Source organism: Xenopus tropicalis, chromosome 2 (assembly GCF_000004195.4).
Source record: "Xenopus tropicalis strain Nigerian chromosome 2, UCB_Xtro_10.0, whole genome shotgun sequence".
Taxonomy (NCBI): Eukaryota; Metazoa; Chordata; class Amphibia; order Anura; family Pipidae; genus Xenopus; species Xenopus tropicalis.
Window position 1 is genome coordinate 174,423,143 of NC_030678.2, and position 23,115 is coordinate 174,446,257.

At 46.7% G+C, this 23,115-nt stretch overlaps 1 protein-coding gene and 1 long non-coding RNA gene across 3 annotated transcripts in view; one reads left to right on the top strand and one right to left on the bottom strand.

The window, feature by feature from the left end:
• LOC100491248 (proteasomal ATPase-associated factor 1) overlaps positions 1-16,484 on the bottom strand; it is a 99,675-nt gene extending 83,191 nt beyond the window's left edge. Inside the window, exons 1-2 of the mRNA XM_031896300.1 lie at positions 16,293-16,484; positions 15,215-15,308 (exon numbers count right to left, since the gene is read on the bottom strand). The gene's annotated coding sequence lies outside the window, so the exon portion shown is untranslated. The remainder of the gene's footprint in view (positions 1-15,214; positions 15,309-16,292) is intronic.
• On the top strand, positions 7,327-9,984 carry LOC116408642. Of its 2 annotated transcripts, none has more exons than XR_004221097.1 (4): positions 7,327-7,368; positions 8,865-8,960; positions 9,305-9,340; positions 9,892-9,984. It is a non-coding gene; the product is annotated as an uncharacterized LOC116408642 (long non-coding RNA). The 2 variants fall into 2 exon arrangements; XR_004221096.1 differs by lacking the exon at positions 7,327-7,368 and adding an exon at positions 8,103-8,269.
• Positions 16,485-23,115: the final 6,631 nt, after the last annotated feature.

The following is a 23,115-nucleotide window of genomic DNA, read 5'->3' on the forward strand; positions in this document are numbered from 1 at the left end:
TCGGGAATGGGGTGCTATGACTTTTCTGAGGGGTGGGCGGTTAATTGCCCCAGCAGGGGGCAATTAACCACCGTTTGTCGTAGACCCATAAATGAGGTGTCAAACTGTGCGACTTATTCGGGAATGGGGTGCTATGACTTTTCTGAGGGGTGGGCGGTTAATTGCCCCAGCAGGGGGCAATTAACCACCGTTTGTCGTAGACCCATAAATGAGGTGTCAAACTGTGCGACTTATTCGGGAATGGGGTGCTATGACTTTTCTAAGGGGTGGGCGGTTAATTGCCCCAGCAGGGGGCAATTAACCACCGTTTGTCGTAGACCCATAAATGAGGTGTCAAACTGTGCGACTTATTCGGGAATGGGGTGCTATGACTTTTCTGAGGGGTGGGCGGTTAATTGCCCCAGCAGGGGGCAATTAACCACCGTTTGTAGCAGAGCCATGAATGAGGTGTCAAACCATGCGGCTTATTCAGAAATTGGGTGCTATGACTTTTCTGGGGGGTAAATTGCCCCAGCAGGGGGCAATTAATCACCGTTTGTCGTAGACCCATGAATGAGGTGTCAAACCATGCGGCTTATTCAGAAATTGGGTGCTATGACTTTTCTGGGGGGTGGGCAGTTAATTGCCCCAGCAGGGGGCAATTAACCACCATTTGTCGCAGACCCATGAATGAGGTGTCACCCCATGCGGCTTATTCGGGAATGGGATGCTATGACTTTTCTGGGGGGTTGGCCTCCAAAGCAGGGGGCAATTAATCACCGTTTGTCATAGACCCACGAATGAGGTGTCAAACTGTGCGGCTTATTCGGGAATGGGGTGCTATGACTTTTCTGAGGGGTGGGAAGTTAATTGCCCCAGCAGGGGGGCAATTAACCACCGTTTGTCGTAGACCCATGAATGAGGTGTCAAACCGTGCGGCTTATTCGGGAATGGGGTGCTATGACTTTTCTGAGGGGTGGGCGGTTAATTGGCCCAGCAGGGGCAATTGTCACAGAGAACTGAAGGAAACATTGTAATATTGGGGCACGAGTTTTGCCACGGCAAGCACCACTCACATTTTCTTCAGGAAATGTCCCTCTCTAGTTTGGAAAGTACTATCCCTTCTGATGGTGCCAATACCAAACACATATAGTTTTATGGAGAATTCCCACGTGTATAGGCCACAAACTCCCGGCAGGGCACTGCCAAATTTCCAAAACACTGCGCCAGAAAGCTGCATACTTTAGATTTAAAGGCCAAATCTTCCACTAACAGAAAGTTTATCCCAGAAAATGATACATTTTTGGAAAGAACAGATTCTGGGGAATCCGGAATCGGTAGAACTGTCTGTCTGCTCCAAACTACCAAGTCACAATGCTTTCCTAAACTTATTGGTTTTTATCAAAATATGTGAATTTTTTGAAAAATCGCTTCAAAGCTTCTATAGAATCTGATCTCCTACAGGCCATAAAGTAACCAGATAAAACCCCCTAAATATGAACGCCAGGGGTCCCCTGAACAGTTTGATGCCCAATATGTATAGGTTTAGCTAAGTATGTGGCATGTAGGGGCCCAATGGGAACCCCCATATGTACTGTCATTTCAGCTCCTGCAAAATCAACACATTTACATCATTATATTTGGGATAAAGCTACAAAAAATTACGCCCACCCCAGAAACCCATTTATATTTGGAAAATACACATTCTGATAAATAGGTAAAGTTATTTTTCTACACCAAAGTACCACATGGCAAAGCGAAGCTAAAAAACAGATCAGGAACACTAATACAGGGATAAAAATGCAATAAAACCACAAAAATTGTGCAAATTAGTGAAACAGCAAAATAAGTCACACGGCTGTGAAAATAAACAGTTTTTAGGGAAAAAACAAAGACAAAGGCGTAAAATAAATAAGCAAAAAAAATGTTTGTGTGTGTTTGTGTATACATGTGTGTACCCATCCAAAAGTTGTGTGACAGTGTGTGTGTGTATATGAGTGTATAAAAGTGCGCTAACGTGTGCAAAATTAAAAAAAACCTGTTCTAATATGTGTGCTCTAAGTGTGTGTAAGTGTGTATAATAGTGTAAAGAAAGGGCACTTACCTGGAGTGAAGCTCAGTGTAACTGTCAGATCAATTGTAAGCTCTGCTGTTTTGCTTGGTTTTACCCAGTCTCCATTTCACACCTCTGGTGGGGGCCACATAGGGGGGTCAGTAACAGGTTAACGGGGATTAGCAGCCTCATTGTTAGGGGGCAAGTCTCTGTCTAACCCTAGAACAATAGGGGCAAAAAGCCTCATTAACATTTTATAAACACGTAAATCACTGATTAAAAAAAAAAGTTTAATTTATATCTTATATCTTATATATAAAAAGTTTTGACCTCACATTTGCATTGTTATGCCAGTTTTAGTTTAATCAATGAGGCAATAATAACATTTTGAGTGAATATATTGTACAGGTATGGGATCCCGAATTACGAAAGCTCCGAATTACGGAAAGCACGTCTCCCATAGGCCCCATTTTTATCAAATGATTCAGATTTTTAAAATTGATTTCCTTTTTCTCTGTAATAATAAAACAGTACCTGTACTTGATCCAAACTAAGATATAATTACCCCTTATTGGGGCAGAACAGCCCTATTGGGTTTATTTCATGGTTAAATGATTCCCTTTTCTCTGTAATAATAAAACAGTACCTGTACTTGATCCCAACTAAGATATAATTACCCCTTATTGGGGGCAGAACAGCCCTATTGGGTTTATTTCATGGTTAAATGATTCCCTTTTCTCTGTAATAATAAAACAGTACCTGTACTTGATCCCAACTAAGATATAATTACCCCTTATTGGGGCAGAACAGCCCTATTGGGTTTATTTCATGGTTAAATGATTCCCTTTTCTCTGTAATAATAAAACAGTACCTGTACTTGATCCCAACTAAGATATAATTACCCCTTATTGGGGCAGAACAGCCCTATTGGGTTTATTAAATGGTTAAATGATTCCCTTTTCTCTGTAATAATAAAACAGTACCTGTACTTGATCCCAACTAAGATATAATTACCCCTTATTGGGGGCAGAACAGCCCTATTGGGTTTATTTAATGGTTAAATGATTCCTTTTTCTCTGTAATAATAAAACAGTACCTGTACTTGATCCCAACTAAGATATAATTACCCCTTATTGGGGGCAGAACAGCCCTATTGGGTTTAATTAATGTTTTATTGATTTCTTAGTAGACTTAAGGTATGAAGATCCAAATTACGGAAAGACCCCTTATCCGGAATACCATTGGTCCCGAGCATTCTGGATAACGGGTCCCATACCTCTATACATTTTTGTTAAAAGTTACATTTTTAGTTTTAGCAGCAGTGTCCCCTCTTTATTCCCGTCACTGACACTCGCCCCAGCTTATCTGTGCCCCCCCATAGCAGAACTACAGAGCTGCCTGACAGCATTGCCCCCCCCTAACTTTAGCTGTGCCCCTTCTGTTCCCAGCAGCCCCTTGGGGATCAGCAAGCAGCACATACACACTGGCACCCAAACTGGGATATTGGGGTACTGGGAATTCAAATCAGGGGCCGTGACTGATAATGAATAAAGCGCCGGGACCTTATTCCCAGCCTGGGGCCCACACTCACTGTTCCTCTTCCCCTCAGATTAAGTCCCGGTACAGCTGCACAGTGATTGGATGGGCTGCAGGGTGAATGCTTCCAGCATATCCAATCCCTGCTCAGCTGCACCGGGGCTTAAACTTCCAGAACAAAACAAACTGCAGGCTGAGTATAAGTCCCGGTACAGCTGCACAGTGATTGGCTGGGCTGCAACACGAAGGTTTCCACTGTATCCAATCAGTTTTCAGCTGTACCGGGACTTAAATGCGGAGAGCTGATTTGTTGCCCCTATTTGCAGATGCCCGACTTCATGTTCCCTCAGTTTTTTTCAGTTCCTTTTAGCCCTCAGAATTGGAAATACAGTAATTAGTGCAGAGTTTGCTCCCACACAAACCAACCAGCTTCCAGTCACAAACAGTAAACAAACAAGCTCCCACCTTGTAAAACTCGACACCCCATAAAATATCAAGGGGAATTAAGGGGGACAAAAGTGGATGGAGAGGCTCAGGGGGTGTAGGGACCCGCGGGTAGGGCTGGTATTTTACAGTAAAACATGTTGCTTGATGCCAATGTTATTAATAGGGAAACACATAAACATATAGGAAGGCCCTACCTGTGGGGGTAACAGTTTCTATGGATGTGAATCCCCTACAAGTGCTATTCCCCTAGTTGCTGGGCAGAAGCCCCTGTATCTCAGTCACTCTATGGGCAACTTTAGCCCCCAAACAAAAAATTCACCCTCCCCCCATGCACAGCAGACTGGGGCAGGGCAGCTGGGTACAGGGTACAGGTACCAAGGGGTTAAAGAAGTTTATGGCCAAAGTCTGGGCACCGTGTTGGGCAGGCAGCTTCCAGTAACAGGGAATAGGGGGGGTTGTAAGGTGCCACAGACAGTCACTATTTATTGGGCTGGGGGGGGGCTGTTTGTGTCTCTGGGTACTGGGAATGCCAGGGGGGCTGTAAGGTGCCACAGACAGTCACTATTTATTGGGCTGGGGGGGGCTGTTTGTGCCTCTGTGTACTGGGAATGCCGGGGGGGCTGTAAGGTGCCACAGACAGTCACTATTTATTGGGCTGGGGGGGCTGTTTGTGCCTCTGGGTACTGGGAATGCCAGGGGGGCTGTAAGGTGCCACAGACAGTCACTATTTATTGGGCTGGGGGGGCTGTTTGTGCCTCTGGGTACTGGGAATGCCAGGGGGGGGGCTGTAAGGTGCCACAGACAGTCACTATTTATTGGGCTGGGGGGGCTGTTTGTGCCTCTGGGTACTGGGAATGCCAGGGGGGGGGGGCTGTAAGGTGCCACAGACAGTCACTATTTATTGGGCTGGGGGGGCTGTTTGTGCCTCTGGGTACTGGGAATGCCAGGGGGGGGGGCTGTAAGGTGCCACAGACAGTCACTATTTATTGGGCTGGGGGGGCTGTTTGTGCCTCTGGGTACTGGGAATGCCAGGGGGGGGCTGTAAGGTGCCACAGACAGTCACTATTTATTGGGCTGGGGGGGGCTGTTTGTGCCTCTGGGTACTGGGAATGCCGGGGGGGGCTGTAAGGTGCCACAGACAGTCACTATTTATTGGGCTGGGGGGGCTGTTTGTGCCTCTGGGTACTGGGAATGCCGGGGGGGCTGTAAGGTGCCACAGACAGTCACTATTTATTGGGCTGGGGGGGCTGTTTGTGCCTCTGGGTACTGGGAATGCCAGGGGGCCTGTAAGGTGCCACAGACAGTCACTATTTATTGGGCTGGGGGGGCTGTTTGTGCCTCTGGGTACAGGGAATGCCAGGGGGGCTGTAAGGTGCCACAGACAGTCACTATTTATTGGGCTGGGGGGGCTGTTTGTGCCTCTGGGTACTGGGAATGCCGGGGGGGCTGTAAGGTGCCACAGACAGTCACTATTTATTGGGCTGGGGGGGCTGTTTGTGCCTCTGGGTACTGGGAATGCCAGGGGGGCTGTAAGGTGCCACAGACAGTCACTATTTATTGGGCTGGGGGGGCTGTTTGTGCCTCTGGGTACTGGGAATGCCAGGGGGCTGTAAGGTGCCACAGACAGTCACTATTTATTGGGCTGGGGGGGCTGTTTGTGCCTCTGGGTACTGGGAATGCCAGGGGGGCTGTAAGGTGCCACAGACAGTCACTATTTATTGGGCTGGGGGGGGGCTGTTTGTGCCTCTGGGTACTGGGTATGCCAGGGGGGCTGTAAGGTGCCACAGACAGTCACTATTTATTGGGCTGGGGGGGCTGTTTGTGCCCCTGGGTACTTGGAATGCCAGGGGGGGGCTGTAAGGTGCCATAGACAGTCACTATTTATTGGGCTGGGGGGGCTGTTTTTGCCACTGGGTACTGGGAATGCCAGGGGGGCTGTAAGGTGCCACAGACAGTCACTATTTATTGGGCTGGGGGGGTGTTGTTTGTGCCTCCGGGTACTGGGAATGCCGGGGGGGGGGGGGCTGTAAGGTTTCACAGACAGTCACTATTTATTGGGCTGGGGGGGCTGTTTGTGCCTCTGGGTACTGGGAATGCCGGGGGGGGGGGGCTGTAAGGTTTCACAGACAGTCACTATTTATTGGGCTGGGGGGGCTGTTTGTGCCTCTGGGTACTGGGAATGCCAGGGGGGCTGTAAGGTTTCACAGACAGTCACTATTTATTGGGCTGGGGGGGCTGTTTGTGCCTCTGGGTACTGGGAATGCCAGGGGGGCTGTAAGGTTTCACAGACAGTCACTATTTATTGGGCTGGGGGGGCTGTTTGTGCCTCTGGGTACTGGGAATGCCAGGGGGGCTGTAAGGTGACACAGACAGTCACTATTTATTGGGCTGGGGGGGGGGCTGTTTGTGCCTCTGGGTACTGGGAATGCCAGGGGGGCTGTAAGGTGCCACAGACAGTCACTATTTATTGGGCTGGGGGGGGGCTGTTTGTGCCTCTGGGTACTGGGAATGCCAGGGGGGCTGTAAGGTGCCACAGACAGTCACTATTTATTGGGCTGGGGGGGCTGTTTGTGCCTCTGGGTACTGGGAATGCCAGGGGGGCTGTAAGGTGCCACAGACAGTCACTATTTATTGGGCTGGGGGGGCTGTTTGTGCCTCTGGGTACTGGGAATGCCAGGGGGCTGTAAGGTGCCACAAAGAGTCACTATTTATTGGGCTGGGGGGGATATTTGGGCCAGTACAGCCCTGGGTGGGGCCAGTTTTCTAACCCCAAGTCAAAATCACCCAGGAAACAACTGTGAAAAGTTTGGGGGCCTTGGCGTAAATAGTATGAGAATGGCATCATTTTAAATTTAAACCAATGAAATTTAAAGGGGGTTTATATGATTGACTGTTGGTGGCTCCGCCCACTTTTTCAAACCTAAAACTGCAGCCCCCCAATGACCAACCGTGAAGGGTTTGGGGGCCCCAGCGTTAATACTGTGAGAATGGCAGCAGGTGTAATGGGTTCCATGGCGAGACAGTTACTGCCAGTAATAGCAGGGCCTGCTGGTATATACAGGGGGGACTTGGCCCATTGGTGTTTGTGACATTCCCAGATAAATTGCAGTTGGTCTTTGTTTTTTATATTCTGTGTTTTGTTTACTGATTTTGCCTTTTGGTTCGGAATTTCAGCAGCTCTCTGGGTTTTAGGGCCCAATTTACCCTAGCAACCAGGCAGCGGTGTGAATGTGAGACTGGAAGATAAAAAGAAAGTAATAAAAAGTAACAAGAAAGTTGGAGCCTCACGGAGCAATCGTTTTTGCTGTCAGGGTCAGTGACCCCCATTCGAAAGTTGGAAAGATGCAAAAGAGGTGGGCAAATAATTAAACAAAAAAATAGCAAATGGAAAGATGTGGCCCTGTACCCATGCGGGGGGGGGGGGGAATGTGTGGGGGGGGTTGGGTCTCTTTTAAAGGGGAGCTAAAGCCAATTTCATTCCATTTGCATCAGCCTGGGGGCCAGTTAGGGTTAGCTTTGCAGGGAATGTCTATTTGTTCTCTTGGTACTCATGGAAACTAAAGGTCCCCATACACGGGCCGATTCTAGCTGCCGATATGGGTCCCTTAGATTCGCCAGCTAATCGGCCCGTGTATGGGCACTGCCGGCGGGCCTGCCCCACCCATATCTGGCCTGAAATCGGGCAAATCTTGATTGGGCAGGTTTAAAATTCTAGTCGGATCAGGGACTGCATCGGCTCGTTGATGGGGCCCCCGGACCAACTTTGCCTAAGCCCGTCTTTATAATTCAATCATTTGGCCCCAGGGCCCCCGTAGGTGGGGGATATTGGGAGAAGATAAACTCGCTTGGTGACATCGCCAAGTGAGCGGATCTGAAGGTGTATGGGGAAATTAAGTCTGACGGTCATTTAAGGCGAGATTAGGGGGGAAATACATTTGCTATTATAGATCTACAGGAAATCATAACAATGTGTTAAAACGTCTAAACCCTTGTTTGGCGCTAAGGTGGGCCCTGACCAATCATCATACACTGGCACCTAAAGGGTGTTTCACCATTCAATTCACTGTTGATTCACAGCTGATGGCACAGTGAGTTCCCATGGCAACACTGATGTCTTTAGACCACCCATGTGGAAGCCTGCAGCTGATGTCACAATGGGTTCCCATGGCAACACTGATGTCACAATACCAGCTGTGTGTGCGTAACCGTTACAACTTGGGGAAACACTTCAGATTGCTTTTTAGAGCAGAAACGGTAAGTTGTCCCTGCTACGGGCTCCTCCCTGTTACAATTCTAATTTGCACTCGCACCAAAATCTCACCGTTCCCATCATTTTCCCTGAGTCGGAAAATCTCACATGTTTTGATTAACTGGAAACAAATACTTTTTACTCCTAAGAAAAGACTTTTGCTCCTACCAATTAGATTTCATTTCAGTTGTTAAACGTTGCGCTCTACATTGCCCCATATCCCAGCATTTATTTCCATTAAACAAACGGGAATATGTATGTATAAATATATGGGTACCCTAATGCCCCATACACTGACCCCCAATAACAGGAATATGTATGTATAAATATATGGGTACCCTAATGCCCCATACACTGACCCCCAATAACAGGAATATGTATGTATAAATATATGGGTACCCTAATGCCCCATACACTGACCCCCAATAACAGGAATATGTATGTATAAATATATGGGTACCCTAATGCCCCATACACTGACCCCCAATAATGGCTGCCTGGGTTTCCTTCACACTCATTATTTGCTGTGTTTTTACTTACTAATTGCTGTGTTTTTACTTACTAATTGCTGTGTTTTTGTTTCCTTCCATATAACGACAGTAACGACCATCTACCACAATGGCGCCCAGATTCTGTGATTGTATCCTGGACTGTGTGAGAGGTGTCTGCGCACCGTTCAGGTACAAGAAGAAGAAGGTAAGATACAGATTTACACCCGTCTCTGCACTCTCAGCTTCTATCCGTTTTTATTCTTTCCTACTCCTACAATATTAATGTGTATATGAGCCGGAATGAGCCCTTCCGTTACCTTAATTGCATATGGAAATTGGGATTCAGGTTCGGTTCGGTATTCGGCCGAAACTTTTATAAAGGACCCGGGGCATCCCTAATATAAACTCCCAGAAGCCTCCCTGGCCCATGGAAGGAACGGTTACTCTTCAATACATACTGTGCGGCATTAGTCCCTTTCTTTGTTCCCTTCGTACTTGATGGTTTGGTTCATTTGTATAAAAAACTGACGTTTTTTTTTTCCTTTTTAGCCTGGAAAGTTTGCCCATATGGAGACGGTCGTTTACGTAAGTAGAAAACACCAGATATAACTATTTGTGAGTAAATGGGCTGCTGGATCAGGGTCTGTGTGTATAGGGTACTTAGCGGCTCAGGGGGGGTTGCAGGCATTGCATCGGTAGTTACTGATGGGCTTATTATTAGTTTATCATCAGTAATAGATAATAAGGCGTGGCCATGTTGCCAAGCAACCGGATCTTCTCCTGATACCCCCCACCTACGGGTGGGCGATATTGGGAGAATCCAGGCTAATTCAATTGTTTGGCCCTGGGACCAAACGATGGAATTATAACAACGGGTTTAGGCGCAGTCGGTCCGGGGGCCCCATCAACGAGCCGATGCAGTCTCTGATCCAACTGAATTTTTAAACCTGCCCAATCGAGATTTGCCCGATTTCAGGCCAGATATGGGTGGGGCAGGCCCGCCGGCAGTGCCCATACACGGGCCGATTATGATAAAATCATTTGTATCATTGTCCTTTGCGTGTGTTAGTCTGTATGTTACACATCTATTCCAAGGTTTCCAACACTAATAATGTCCTTCTTGTTTTCTTTTTTAGGTGGCAAAGGACGAATCCATAACTTTTCTCCCAACGGGGACTAGTTATTAGGATTCGTAGGTAAGTAGTTAGGTAAGTAATTAGGTTAGGTTTAAAAAAAAAAAAAAAAAAAAAAAACACCAAAAAAAAAAAATCAAAAAAAAAAAAAAAACACCAAAAAAAAAAAAAAACACCAAAAAAAAAAAAAAAAAAATTTTCAGAGGCTCAGTGGAGTCCCCTGCTGCAAGTGGGTTGGTTGTGGGTGGTGCAGCAGGGGGCCCCGCTGACAGGCCCCAACAAAACAAAACAAAACAAACCATTTTTTCATTTTTTATAACACTAATTATAAACTAAACTGGTAAAGGGGATGAAAGGGTTAAACTATGAGGTGAGACTGTCGGGGTTGGGGTTGTTTTCTCTGGAAAAGAGGCGCTTGCGAGGGGACATGATTACTCTGTACAAGTACATTAGAGGGGATTATAGGCAGTTGGGGGATGTTCTTTTTTCCCATAAAAACAATCAGCGCACCAGAGGCCCCCCCTATAGATTAGAGGAACAGAGCTTCCATTTGAAGCAGCGTAGGGGGTTCCTCACGGTGAGGGCAGTGAGGGGGTTGGGGAATGCCCTTCCTAGTGATGGGGTAATGGCAGATTCTGTTAATGCCTATAAGAGGGGCCTGGATGAGTTCTTGATCAATCAGAATATCCAAGGCTATTGTGATACTGATACCTGCAGTTAGTACTAGTGGTTGTATATATAGTTTATGTATGTGAGTGTATAGATTGGTAGGTGTGGGTTAGGTGTGCTGGGTTTACTTGGATGGGTTGAACTTGATGGACACTGGTCTTTTTTCAACCCTATGTAACTATGTAACTATGTAACTATGTAATTTCATTTTTTCTTTTCTTTTTTAGCTTGTAAAGCATGAATCCATGACTTTTCTCCCAACGGGGACAAGTTATTAGGATTCTAAGGTAATAGGTTATTAGATTAGGAATTTAAAAAAAAAAAGGTTAGTTCAGGAAATAAAAAAGAAACAAAAAACAAAAGAAAAAAATTAAACAAAAAAATAAAAGAAAACATTTTTTTCAGAGGCTCAGTGGAGTCCCCTGCTGCAAGTGGGTTGGTTGTGGGTGGTGCAGCAGGGGGCCCCGCTGACAGGCCCCAACAAAACAAAAAAATCAAGAAAAACAACAACAAATAACAAAATAATAAATTTTTTTCCGATTTTATAACACAAATTTCTTTTTTTCTTTACTTTTTTAGCTTGTAAAGCATGAATCCATAACTTTTCTCCACACGGGGACAAGTTATTAGGATTCTAAGGTAAATAGGTCAATTAGGTTAGGAAATAAAAAAAACAAAAAAACAACAAAAAACAACAACAAAGCCACAACAAAACAAAAAAAAAACAAAAAACATTTTATTCAGAGGCTCAGCGGAGTCCCTTGCTGCAGTGGGTTGGTGTGGGTGGTGCAGCAGGGGGCCCCGCTGACAGGCCCCAACAAAACAAAAAAATTAAGAAAAACAACAAAAGAACAAAAAACAACAAAATAACAACATTTTTTAGTTTTTTATAACACAAATTTCTTTTTTTGATTTCTTTTTAGGTTGTTAAGGATGAATCCATGACTTTTCTCCCAACGGGAACAAGTTATTAGGATTCTTAGGTAAATAGGTCAATTAGGTTAGGAACAAAAAAAAAAAACAAAACAAAAAAACAGACAAAAAATAAAAAAACAAAAGAAAAATTTTTTTTGGGAGGCTCAGCGGAGTCCCCTGCTGCAGTGGGTTGGTGTGGGAGGCTCAGCAGGGCCCCTGCAGTGGGTTGGTGTGGAAAGCTTAGCGGGGGCCCATGCAGTGGGTGGGTGTGGGAGGCTCAGCGGGGCCCATGCAGTGGGTGGGAGTGGGAGGCTCAGCGGGTGCAGTGGGTGGGTGTGGGAGGCTCAGCGGGGGCAGTGGGTGGGTGCGGGAGGCTCAGCGGGGGCAGTGGGTGGGTGTGGGAGGCTCAGCGGGGGCAGTGGGTGGGAGTGGGAGGCTCAGCGGGGGCAGTGGGTGGGTGTGGGAGGCTCAGCGGGGGCAGTGGGTGGGAGTGGGAGGCTGAGCGGGGGCAGTGGGTGGGTGTGGGAGGCTCAGCGGGGCCCCTGCAGTGGGTCGGTGTGGGAGGCTCAGCGGGGGCAGTGGATGGGTGTGGGAGGCTCAGCAGGGGCAGTGGGTGGGTGCGGGAGGCTCAGCGGGGGCAGTGGGTGGGTGCGGAAGGCTCAGTGGGGGCAGTGGGTGGGAGTGGGAGGCTCAGCGGGGGCAGTGGGTGGGAGTGGGAGGCTCAGCGGGGGCAGTGGGTGGGTGCGGGAGGCTCAGTGGGGGCAGTGGGTGGGAGTGGGAGGCTCAGCGGGGGCAGTGGGTGGGAGTGGGAGGCTCAGCGGGGGCAGTGGATGGGTGTGGGAGGCTCAGCGGGGGCAGTGGGTGGGAGTGGGAGGCTCAGCGGGGGCAGTGGGTGGGAGTGGGAGGCTCAGCGGGGGCAGTGGGTGGGTGCGGGAGGCTCAGCGGGGGCAGTGGGTGGGAGTGGGAGGCTCAGGGGGGGCAGTGGGAGGCTCAGGGGGGGCTGACAGGCCCCAATAAAACAACAAAATGAATAAAACAACAAATAACAAACATCCCTGTGTGTGTGAGTCTGTAAGGCTGAATCCCATCTCACAAATAGCAATAGCATTTTACTCCCGGATATACTCCAGTATAACAACACTTTTTCACCAAATCTCCTCAAAAACTCCCCCTCGGCTTATACTCTAGTCCCTCCAGAGCCCCCTCTAGCTACCCCATTCCCGCTCCTGCTGCCCCCGCCCCCCCGGACCCCTCAGGTACCTGCGGCTCTTAGTGCGCTCTTCTGCGTGCCGCACTAGCTCCTCCCTCGCGCCAGGCCCCACAAGTGGGTGGGGTTAGGCAGAAATACAACTCAAAGGGCGGGGCAGCGGCTAAAATGTCGGGGGGTGGGGGGCGAGTATAGAGAGAAAAACCAAATGTAATTAAATAAGTGCAACTGATTTCAGCAGAGACAGTTTACAGAATGGAAAGGTCTATAAAGGGGTCATTTTTATTTAAATATAGAAAACACTGTGAGTTGATTCAGCGCTGGGGGGTCTCTGAGTTTGGAATTGTTCAGAAATGCCCCGTGCCCCACTGAGCCCTGATACGGAGCTGCCACAGTGCGTAATGAAAGCCACAATATGAAGCCACAATGTGCCATAAACTGACTGGGGCCTCTGCCCTCTGGCGCCCTCTGTGCATCTTGTGCTTTTCAGCTGTAGTTTTGTAAAATGGGCTTTTTCTTTGGGGCGTGGCCATAGAGTGGGCGGGGCCTGGACATTTTTTGCAGCGTTACATGCGGCAGATGTTTTTGTCTCTCTTTCTACTTTTTACATGTTGGGAGGTTTGATTCATACGGGAACGGCTGGGGCACTAAATATGCCCAGGAACAACATTCCCATTGGCCACGGCCTCGGCGCAAACTTGCTGAGTGCGATTCAACAGCAGCAACATGGACTGTGGGCCGACTCCCTGTCCTGCCCCCAGTAAGGGCCCTGTGCCGAGTATGGGGCCCCTGGGTATAATAGTGTCAGACTGGCAGCAGCTTCAATTGCCCCACTGAGAGGCATTGTTTGGGCTAAAAGGTGAAGGTGGGTGTGTCTATGCCCCGACTGGCAATCTGTAAATCCTGGAAAATGCCAGGGGGGCTGTAAGGTGCCACAGACAGTCACTATTTATTGGGCTGGGGGGGGGGCTGTTTTTGCCTCTGGGTACTGGGAATGCCAGGGGGGCTGTAAGGTGCCACAGACAGTCACTATTTATTGGGCTGGGGGGGGCTGTTTGTGCCTCTGGGTACTGGGAATGCCAGGGGGGCTGTAAGGTGCCACAGACAGTCACTATTTATTGGGCTGGGGGGGCTGTTTGTGCCTCTGGGTACTGGGAATGCCAGGGGGCTGTAAGGTGCCACAGACAGTCACTCTTTATTGGGCTGGGGGGTGCTGTTTGTGCCTCTGGGTACTGGGAATGCCAGGGGGGCTGTAAGGTGCCACAGACAGTCACTATTTATTGGGCTGGGGGGGCTGTTTGTGCCTCTGGGTACTGGGAATGCCAGGGGGGCTGTAAGGTGCCACAGACAGTCACTATTTATTGGGCTGGGGGGGGGCTGTTTGTGCCTCTGGGTACTGGGAATGCCAGGGGTCTGTAAGGTGCCACAGACAGTCACTCTTTATTGGGCTGGGGGGGGCTGTTTGTGCCTCTGGGTACTGGGAATGCCAGGGGGGCTGTAAGGTGCCACAGACAGTCACTATTTATTGGGCTGGGGGGGGGGCTGTTTTTGCCTCTGGGTACTGGGAATGCCAGGGGGGCTGTAAGGTGCCACAGACAGTCACTATTTATTGGGCTGGGGGGGCTGTTTGTGCCTCTGGGTACTGGGAATGCCAGGGGGCTGTATGGTGCCACAGACAGTCACTCTTTATTGGGCTGGGGGGGGGCTGTTTGTGCCTCTGGGTACTGGGAATGCCAGGGGGGCTGTAAGGTGCCACAGACAGTCACTATTTATTGGGCTGGGGGGGCTGTTTGTGCCTCTGGGTACTGGGAATGCCAGGGGGGCTGTAAGGTGCCACAGACAGTCACTATTTATTGGGCTGGGGGGGGGCTGTTTGTGCCTCTGGGTACTGGGAATGCCAGGGGTCTGTAAGGTGCCACAGACAGTCACTCTTTATTGGGCTGGGGGGGGCTGTTTGTGCCTCTGGGTACTGGGAATGCCAGGGGGGCTGTAAGGTGCCACAGACAGTCACTATTTATTGGGCTGGGGGGCTGTTTGTGCCTCTGGGTACTGGGAATGCCGGGGGGGCTGTAAGGTGCCACAGACAGTCACTATTTATTGGGCTGGGGGGGGGGGCTGTTTGTGCCTCTGGGTACTGGGAATGCCAGGGGTCTGTAAGGTGCCACAGACAGTCACTCTTTATTGGGCTGGGGGGGCTGTTTGTGCCTCTGGGTACTGGGAATGCCAGGGGGGCTGTAAGGTGCCACAGACAGTCACTATTTATTGGGCTGGGGGGGCTGTTTGTGCCTCTGGGTACTGGGAATGCCAGGGGGGCTGTATATTTAGGGGCCAGGAACCAAGATGTGACAGCACAGACTATGGGGCGGAGCCTTCATTAAAAGCCAACAGTGATGGGGCAGGTATTCCTGGCGGGTCGGGGCAGTTGGGCCTATAATGGGCAGATCATAACAACCGGTGATGTCACTAAGAGCAATTAGAACCCACAGTTTTGGCCTCAAAGAACGATAATTTAGAAACAACTGGGATATCACATACCTGATAATTCTGTGTGAGTCCATGTTCTGCCCCTGCACAGTCTGGTACTGCAGAATGGGAGACTTTGGGGGTATAATCCTGTCAGCAGATTCACCTGTGCAACATAGAAATATGATATATAACTACTTCATTTGTATCAACTTGCCTACATCTGTTCTGTACTAACCCCCACACAGTAAGGATAAGGATATTGGGAGTCACTATGGGGTTCTGTGCCCATATAAAGGCACAAGGCTGCAGGCTGAGTTATACAGGGAACTCTGAGTATCACTCATGTATTATAAGGGATAATGTACCCCCTACTGTAAATGATAAGGATATTAGCAGTCACTGAGGGGTTCTGTGCCCCCCATATAAAGGCACAAGGCTGCAGGCTGAGTTATACAGGGAACTCTGAGTATCACTCATGTATTATAAGGGATAATGTACCCCCTACTGTAAATGATAAGGATATAAGAAATAACTGAGGAGTTACATGGCTATTTAAAGGCAGGGTGAGTGCCTGTATGTAGGTCAGGGAACAATGAGGTGATACCGTGTGACTTTTTTTCACTCATCACTATTCATGGATGTTGTGCATTATAAGGATATATGTCACTATATACAGTATATTATGAGCGCTTGGGTATTACTAAGGGAGATACAAATATAAAGCTCTGCTCTCTATTCCTGCTACAGGGCCCACAGCCGTTTATCTGCAGTTCTGTTTCTGTAGGTATCAGCATAGGTTTATTTCAGTTACATATGATTCATCTATTCATTATTATGTAATACATTTTGCCAAAACGTTGGATTTTGGGGGCAGCACAGATTTTGCTTCCTGCTTTGCAGAGTGTCACTATATTTTCCTTTTTGGTTTGCATTCCCTAGAAATGTGCCCTTACACCCCCTTCCCCCCAAAGCACTTTGCTGGGGAGCGCCATTTCCCCTCAGGGGTGTTCCCCAGGTAATTGGCTCCTCCCAAAAAGTGATAACATTACCAAAGCCCCCTCCAATGCTGGAGTCACCGCTTTATTAGTTTGGCAGCTACAAAAAAAGAACGTTGCCAGTGACGGCGCCACCACAAGAGCCAACCCACCGAGCAACCGCCTCCTCCCTCACAGCCATTCCGCAGGGCCGGCACCAGTTCTGCTTTTATACCTGCGCGCCACTAGCGTCCTCTCCCCATCACATGATGTGGGCGGGGACAGCTCTAGACACTGCCCCTTCGTGCTTCACCGTCATCATTGGTCGCATGGTTGTGACGCAATAATCGTCATACCACTGATTCCTAACAGGGTAGAGTGCCGGGAGGGTTTCTGTGTATGTTATATATATATATATTAAAAGAAGAGATAAAATAACTAAACAGAATAAACATGCGGCAACAGGGCAAATAACGAGAAATTCCCTGATATAAACGTCTTTCTCTGTATTTCCACTTTCATCCGGGAGGCGCCACCTCTTCCTTTTCTTTTTCCCCATTCCTATCCAGGTACTAAGGTGCTTACAGCGCCATTCTGAGGGTTGGAATTGGAAGCGCAAGAGAACGGACGGCTGCAGTTGGGAGATTCTCCTTGTAAAACGTCACTGTGTATGAGGGAAATATGCGGCCAAACGGGGGCCACAAGTGCCAAGGCCCAGGAGCGCATTTAAATGGTTAGTACCCCCCCCCTGCTGAACTCTATACTGGCTGAAGGGTTACTGATAATGCATAGAAGTAGGGTGAATCTCCTGTACCATATACCAGCAGGGGGTAACAGATAGCGCTCAGAGGATATCTCCTGTATTATATACCAGCTGGGCACTCTTATACTGCTCAAAAAATATCTCCATTACTCCCCTATCAGCTCCCCAGTGTAGATTCTTCTGTTCTATGATTATTTCCATGTATCCTTATCAGATTTCCAGAAATGACCCTAAAATGCACTGATTTTGGCTCGGAAGCCCTATCGGCCCTGCACTGTAGCTCAGCTCCCCTATCAATTGGCTGCTTATTGCCAGTGATAAGAAAGGGATTTTCCCTGTGACAGTTGCTTCCAGCTGCCATAGACACTGTGACAGGGACAATTTAATAGCCGGCATCATAAATCATGAGATGCCCTTGAAAATGCGGAAAAAAAGAGGATTTGTGGGGAAATGTAAATGTAGCTCAAGAACTCAAGAACCATCGATATAAGGTAAGCACCTACCCCACTGGGCCCCTTAGTGTGTGACCCTGGACACAGTCACTTGGCCTCCTAGTGATTAAAAAGTCACTAGACGCCATCATTGCTAGGAGGTCAAGTGACTGTGTCCAGGGTAACACACTAAAAGGCCCAGTGGGGTAGGTGCTTACCTTATATCGATGGTTCTTGAGTTCTAATTACCCCCTGGGGGGCTCTGCTGATCAATGGGTCTCAATTCTAATACCTACCCACTGGGTATCGATACCAGAGCTGAGCCACATTGGTCTAAGCAGGGCTCCCAGGGCGGGAATCAAAAAGGCCCATTGGTGTAAGGCAGGCTCTCTAACCGCTGAACTATCCTTCCTCCTCCCACGACTGACTGAAACACTCAGGGTTACAGCCTGCTGCTTGCCCCAAGCCCTAAATAACTAGGGGGGCTGTTTAACCCTTTTACTGCCAGCCATTTTGGTTAAAGTGGAACGTGTATTGCCAGAAAGTTTTTGAACATTTTGCACTCAATTTAGGGGCCTTTCCTTGGGGGGGACTTTTTACCCTGGAAAACTATATAAAGTGTGCAAAATTAAAAAAAAAAAACAACCTAATATGTGTGCTCTAAGTGTGTGTAAGTGTGTATAATAGTGTAAAGAAAGGGCACTTACCTGGAGTGAAGCTCAGTGTAACTGTCAGATCAATTGTAAGCTCTGCTGTTTTGCTTGGTTTCACCCAGTCTCCAATTCACAACTCTGGTGGGGGCCCCATTGGGGGGTCAGTAACAGGTTAACGGGGATTAGCAGCCTCATTGTTAGGGGGCAAGTCTCTGTCTAACCCTAGAACAATAGGGGCAAAAAGCCTCATTAACATTTTATAAACACGTAAATCACTGATTAAACACAAAGTTGAATTGATATCTTGTATATAAAGCCTTTTTGCCTCACATTTGCATTGTTATGGGAGTTTTAGCTTAATGAATGAGGCAATAATAACATTCTGAGTGAATATATTGTATACATTTTTATTTAAAGGAAAAGTAAAACCTCCCAGGCAAAATTTTAGTTTTAGCAGCAGCGCCCCCTCTGTTTAAAAGACAAATTCACAAAAGAGAAAATTCACAAAAACTGTTTGGTGAATACGGTGGAAAAACTGACAAATCTGTCTCTAATTTTATTCTGTCTCAGTATCACCCCTTTTGTGAATTCCCCCAATAGAGTCTGTGAGTGAGGGGCTCAGTAATGCAGTGGCACAGTTGGCTGTTGACTGGTTGCTAGGGTCCAAATTATCCTAGCAACCAGGCATTGATTTAAACGGGAGGCTGGATTATGAATAGGGGAGGGCTTTAATATAAATATATAAAGCAATAGTAGCAATAACAATACAACTGTATAGTGCATTTGTTATTTTAGATGTAGGGGTCAGTGACCCCTATTTAAAAGCTGGAGAGAGAGGAAGCCGATCCAAGTATAAGCCGATCCGAATATAAGCCGAGGTACCTAATTCTACCTAAGAAAACTGGAAAAACTTATTGACTCGAGTATAAGCCTAGGGTGGGAAATGCAGCAGCTACTGCTAAAGCTGGCCATACACGCACCGATAATATCCTACAAAACCTTGTTTCGTACGATATTCGGTGCGTGTATGGCAAGTCGGTGAGTCAACCGATATCGCAGGAGGCTGCTGATATCGGTCGACTCGCCAATCGGCAGGGTTAAAAGATTTTGATCGGGCGCCATAGAAGGCACCTGAGCAAAATCTGCCTTCAGGGCTGAATCGGCAGAAGGAGGTAGAAATCCTATTGTTTCTCTCTCCTTATCTGCTGTTTCAGCCCTGAATGGTTAGTGGCTGATTGAACGATCTTTCGTGTGACCAGATCGCAAATCGCCACGTGTGTGGCCACCTTTAGTTTCAATAATTAATAAAGGGCACTCAGCGTGACCCCCTGTGAACTCTTCATAAATATAAAATGTTGGCAGCTGCAGAGTAGGGAAAGGTGGATGGAGCCTCAAATAATGAGCCTGGGGTATTTGGCAGGACAGCCTAAGCCCATGCAAAGAACATCAGGGAGAAGAAGAAAATATTGGTGCCGTGCCCCCCAGCAATGTACCCTTGGGCATCCCACGGCTTTACATTTTGCCCACTTGGGGGTGTCGATAAAATGGGCAAACCCTGATGATTGGCTTGCTAATATAATGGCCACATACAATTCATATAAATACATTAGTGCAAGGGCTTTGCTTAAGGTGAACATGCGCTTTCATAGCTTTTGGCCTGCTGCTTAATGCTTTTATATATCATTAACCTCTTCTATGATTTCTAATACCCTATTTTATAGTGGAGGCTCATTATTCCTTCTATATTTGCCAGTATAAAGCCCTGGTTCCTCTCCGATGATTCTAAATCTGTCACCCGAAAGTAACCCCTTTTTCACCTGTAACGGGCACACTATGGCATCGAGGCAGTTCATTGTCGCAGGGGCAGAACTCGGTCCGTTTGCCTGCTGGGCGGAGCCAGGTATCCCCCAATTTATAGATCCTCCCAGAGGAGCGCTCACACACAGAGCTGAGATAGAGACAATGAATTATTAATAATCAGCCCTTCGGCGCGCACGCTGCACCCCCCCCACGGGCTGAAGAACTCGGCTTATACTCATGTATATACGGTAATTCAAAAAGTATAACAAAGAAAAAAACGAAGGCCAATTGCAAAGCTGCTTGGAATTAGCCATTCTATATCATAGTAAAAGTTAACTTAAAGGTGAACTACCCCTTTAGGAGATTCCCACACCTTGGGCCCGATTCACGAAAGTGCGATAAAAATGATTGCACGCTTTTTTGCGTTAAATAAGCCACGATAATTAGCACGCGATTCACCATAGTAATATCGTGTGTGTTAAGTCGCCATATCGCATGCGTTATTTTTCGCGCAACAGCATGCGCTAGTTTTAACGCATGCGTTCATTTCCGCGCTGAAAAGAATACGATCGCATGATTCACTATAACTTAGGCGCGCTAAATATCGCATTAGGCTATGCGAAAATTAACTCCTACTTCAGGCAGGCGAAAAATTATAGAAAAGTACAGTACTATAGCGGGGAATCTTTAGTCGCGATATTATACAGTATGATAGCGGGGAATCTTTAGTCACGACATTATACAGTACTATAGCGGGGAATCTTTAGTCGCGATATTATACAGTACTATAGCGGGGAATCTTTAGTCGGGATATTATACAGTACTATAGCGGGGAATCTTTAGTCGGGATATTATACAGTACTATAGCGGGGAATCTTTAGTCGCGATATTATACAGTACGATAGCGGGGAATCTTTAGTCAGGATATTATACAGTACTATAGTGGGGAATCTTTAGTCGGGATATTATACAGTACTATAGCGGGGAATCTTTAGTCGCGATATTATACATTACTATAGCGGGGAATCTTTAGTCGGGATATTATACAGTACTATAGCGGGGAATCTTTAGTCGGGATATTATACAGTACTATAGCGGGGAATCTTTAGTCGCGATATTATACATTACTAAAGCGGGGAAACTTTAGTCGCGATATTATAGAGTACGATAGCGGGGAATCTTTAGTCGGGATATTATACAGTACTATAGTGGGGAATCTTTAGTCGGGATATTATACAGTACTATAGCGGGGAATCTTTAGTCGGGATATTATACAGTACTATAGCGGTGAATATTTAGTCGGGATATTATACAGTACTATAGCGGGGAATCTTTAGTCGCGATATTATACAGTACTATAGCGGGGAATCTTTAGTCGCGATATTATACAGTACTATAGCGGGGAATCTTTAGTCGGAATATTATACAGTACTATAGCGGGGAATCTTTAGTCGCGATATTATACAGTACGATAGCGGGGAATCTTTAGTCGGGATATTATACAGTACTATAGCGGGGAATCTTTAGTCGCAACATTATACAGTACTATAGCGGGGAATCTTTAGTCGCGATATTATACAGTACGATAGCGGGGAATCTTTAGTCGGGATATTATACAGTACTATAGCGGGGAATCTTTAGTCGCGATATTATACAGTACGATAGCGGGGAATCTTTAGTCGGGATATTATACAGTACTATAGCGGGGAATCTTTAGTCGCGATATTATACAGTACGATAGCGGGGAATCTTTAGTCGGGATATTATACAGTACTATAGCGGGGAATCTTTAGTCACGATATTATACAGTACTATAGCGGGGAATCTTTAGTCGAGATATTATACAGTACTATAGCGGGGAATCTTTAGTCGGGATATTATACAGTACTATAGCGGGGAATCTTTAGTCGGGATATTATACAGTACTATAGCGGGGAATCTTTAGTCGGGATATTATACAGTACTATAGCGGGGAATCTTTAGTCGAGATATTATACAGTACTATAGTGGGGAATCTTTAGTCGGGATATTATACAGTACTATAGCGGGGAATCTTTAGTCACGATATTATACAGTACTATAGCGGGGAATCTTTAGTCGAGATATTATACAGTACTATAGCGGGGAATCTTTAGTCGCGATATTATACAGTACGATAGCGGGGAATCTTTAGTCGCACAAAATACATTACTAGGTATAATAATTATAGAAAAGTACAGTAAATGAGCTTTTGCCAATAAAATATGTACTTTGCAGTGTTATTTATTCAAGTATGTGTTTCCCCTAGAGTGACGCAGCCGGCAGTTTGCAGGGAAATGGGCATTTTTAATAAAGTAATTTTACGAAAGTATTGGCGTGTATGGCTAACATGGCGTGCTATCATTCGCGTGACTATTTATATGCGGCTACAAGTGATGAAATGTTTTGCCAGGCATGGATTCGCAGCGAATATTTGGACGTGCGGCGAATTTTTTCATGTGTTTCGCAAAACAATCCGCCAATGGCAAAATGCATAAAAAAAATTGCCACACGAAAATTCGCCACGCAAAAATTGACACAGGCTTCAAAAAATAATAGTTGCAGGCAAAAAAATTTTTTCCCGCACATTTTTGCCATTTCGGGGATCTTTCCAAAGATTTGCTAAATATTTAGTCGCACAAAATACATTACTAGGTATATTTTGGCGATTTCTTTGTCGCGACTTTGTAATCTGGCGACTTTTTGAAGCCTGTGTCAATTTTTGCACGTGCGGGGAATTTTCGCATGGCAATATATATTTTTATTGGTTTTTGGGTTTTTTTTTGCAAATAAACATTAATTCAGCACCTCTCTAGCACTCTGTGCCCTCCCAGGGCAAAATGTCGCCAGTTTTATGCTGCGTAATGTCGCGACAATCAGCACATGCGATAAATAGCGTGCATGCGGAAAATACCGCGCACGCTATTTATCGCGACAAACCTATTGCATGAAATATAGCGCGTAAAATAGCGCAAGTATGCTTATAGTGAATCGTGCGAAAAGTTGCGAAAATTAAGACGCGGTAAAATTTTTACTGCACGCTATAAATAGCGCATGTTAAATCACACTTTAGTGAATCAGGCCCAGTGTATCCATGAGTCCCATAGCCAATAGAATATGGAATAGTCTCATTGTATCCATGTGTCCCATAGCCAATAGAATATGGAATTGTCTCAGTGTATCCATGTGTCCCATAGCCAATAGAATATGGAATAGTCTCAGTGTATCCATGAGTCCCATAGCCAATAGAATATGGAATAGTCTCAGTGTATCCATGTGTCCCATAGCCAATAGAATATGGAATAGTCTCAGTGTATCCATGAGTCCCATA